The sequence below is a fragment of the Otolemur garnettii genome, unplaced genomic scaffold (assembly GCF_000181295.1).
Source record: "Otolemur garnettii isolate 467f Iridium unplaced genomic scaffold, OtoGar3 scaffold00065, whole genome shotgun sequence".
In the NCBI taxonomy this organism is placed as follows: Eukaryota; Metazoa; Chordata; class Mammalia; order Primates; family Galagidae; genus Otolemur; species Otolemur garnettii.
The window spans coordinates 1,884,216-1,886,900 of NW_003852460.1; the positions used below are offsets into that span (position 1 = coordinate 1,884,216).

The window sequence follows — 2,685 nt, forward strand, 5'->3', positions numbered from 1 at the left end:
ACACACACACACATATGTATATATACACACATACATACATATATATATGTATTTGCCAGGCATTGTGGTGGGCACCTGTAGTCCCACCTACTTGGGGGACAAGCAGGAGGATTGCATGAGCCCAGGAGTTGGACTGTGGTTGTGGTGAAGGATGATGAGGCCACTGCACTCTAGCCCGGGTGATAGAGAAAGATCCTCTCTCAAAACCAAATAAATAGATGATAAAAATAAAAATAAAAAACGTAAAAAAGGGATTCATACAAATACTAACGTTAACTAAAAAGAGAATTAGTCAATTCATTTAAGATGGTCTAAACCAGCGGTTCTCAACCTGTGGGTCACGACCCCTTTGGGGGTCGAATGACCCTTTCACAGGAGTTGCCAAAATACATCTTGCATATCAGATATTCACATTACTATTCATAACAGTAGCAAAATTACAGTTATGAAGTAGGAACGAAAATAATTTTATGGTTGGTGGTCACTACAACATGAGGAACTGTATTAAAGGGTGGCAGCATTAGGAAGGTTGAGAACCACTGGTCTAAACACTCAATGAATGGCAAATTGCAAAAAAAAAGATGATGTTTTAAAAACTAATATTTTCCCCCAAATATTACCCTTTTTTGTAGTCAACTGAAGCAGCCAAATATGAGTCTGTAAATTTAACTTAATTTATTTTAATTGATGAATAATCATATTTTCCCCCAAATATGAGTCTTTAAATTTAACTTATTTTTAATTGATGAATAATCATTACACATATTCATGAAGCACATAGTAATATTGGTATACATAAATGTATAGTCATCAGATCATGGTAATTAGTAGATCTGTCATTTCACACATTGAATTTGTGTGTGTGTGTTGTGGATGTTCAATATCCTCTTTCTAGTATTTAAAACTATGTAGCATATGATTGTTGACTATAGACATTCTGCAAAGGACATTAGAGCTGATTCTTCCCATCTAGCTGCTATTTTAAAGTTTTTCTTTTATTTTTTTGGCCAGGGCTGGGTTTGAACCCACCACCCCTGGTATATGGGGCCAGTGCCCTACTCCTTGAGCCACAGGCACCGCCCCTCTGTCTAGCTGTTATTTTGTATCCTTTAACCAAATGTTAAGGAACGTCTCACTTCTCTGTTACTCTTACACTGCGCAGCCTCATTTGCCCTGTAGTGTACTTTTTACTTCCATGAGACTGACATTTTTTAGCTCCCAGATATGATGACATTTTTAAGAGTTTTTAATCCTTGTTTCTGTTTTTTTGGGGTCCTGGCTTTGACATTGTGTTTCTAATCTTCTCTTTCAGAGCCAGTGAATGTCTGAAGAATTCCAAGTTCTTTGATCACTTCGAGAAAAACTGAATCAAGACAAGAACCCTGTGTATTCTTGGTATCATCTGCTGACCTAAAGCGTGTTCTGTTGTGTGTTTACTATGGCCGCGGCCTCCCAAGGAATCCCCAGTTTGTTGCAGGTGGTGTGGTGAAAAGATTGCTGAATCTATTGTTTCTGTGACACCTGTGCATCAAGAAGGTCCAGCCCTCTGTTCTGAGATCTTCAACTACCTCATGGTGCCAAAACACACTCAGGTGTATTGCAAAGCATGATGGCAACAGGTGGGAGAAGGATGTTGTCGGATTCTGGGAGATGACGACTTTTGAGATTTTGGGAAGATGTCGTCAGAGGCTTGCCCTGCACTACATTTCTAAGAGATGTCAGAAATCATTCAGCATGGAAGTCAAAAGCTATCGAGTGTTCAACATTGTGAATGAAGTGAGAATGAATTATACCCAATGCTCAGAACAGGGTATGATTGTCTATTCAACTTTGGTGTCTCTGCACAAAAAAATTATTACCCACAGAAAAGCAGCCCAGATTTTAAAATTTTTAGCATGAAATTATGAATATTAAAATCATCCAGGGGAAATCAGTCTCGGGCTACTTTCTCCTAGGAAATTATATTTTTAATATGTTTTAGAGAATAGGACACAGAAATGGTGAGTTTTCAGATGTTGACCCTGTCACAGTAATTTTACTCTTTGATATTCTTTAGGTACCGGTTCCTACAGCAACAGCTTTCCTTTACTGAATTTATGCTTTTTCTACTCTCCAAAGTAGAAAATCTTAAATCCTTAGACATCTAAAAAGTATATTAGCTACTTGCTTCTGTTTTAGAAATACTTCTAGGGAGGGAAAGGGATGCTTTGGTCATATTGGTATAACTTGATTAAACTAAGGTTAATGTTCATATAACTTTTAGACTTTGGCTTAAATATCTGAACCAAAGACGAAGATATTCATTGCAATCTGGATCTTCTATAAAGAACCCATAAAAATCCTAAATATGCATGGTTTGTGCTCACATTTATAAACTGGAGTCTCCAAACAGAGAAATTGAAATTAGAAAACATTTGAAAGAGCAACACATTTGAAAAAAAAATCCCTTAAAACTAATATTCCAGGCTCAGCACCTGTGACTCAAGTGGCTAAGAAGCCAGCCACATACACTGACATATACCTGAGCTGGTGGGTTCAAATCCAGCATGGGCCTGCCAAACAACAATGACGGCTGAAACCAAAAAATAGCCAGGCATTGTGATGGGCACCTATAATCCCAGCTACTTGGGAGGCGGAGGCAGGAGAATTGCTTGAGCCCAGGAGTTGGAGGTTGCTGTGAGCTAT

At 38.2% G+C, this 2,685-nt stretch overlaps 1 long non-coding RNA gene across 2 annotated transcripts in view; it reads left to right on the forward strand.

The window, feature by feature from the left end:
- The window catches only part of LOC111726429, a 13,796-nt gene extending 11,353 nt beyond the window's left edge, over positions 1-2,443 (forward strand). For both annotated transcript variants that reach the window (XR_002774199.1, XR_002774200.1), the window contains exon 6: positions 1,313-2,443. This is a non-coding gene — a long non-coding RNA (uncharacterized LOC111726429). The remainder of the gene's footprint in view (positions 1-1,312) is intronic.
- Positions 2,444-2,685: the final 242 nt, after the last annotated feature.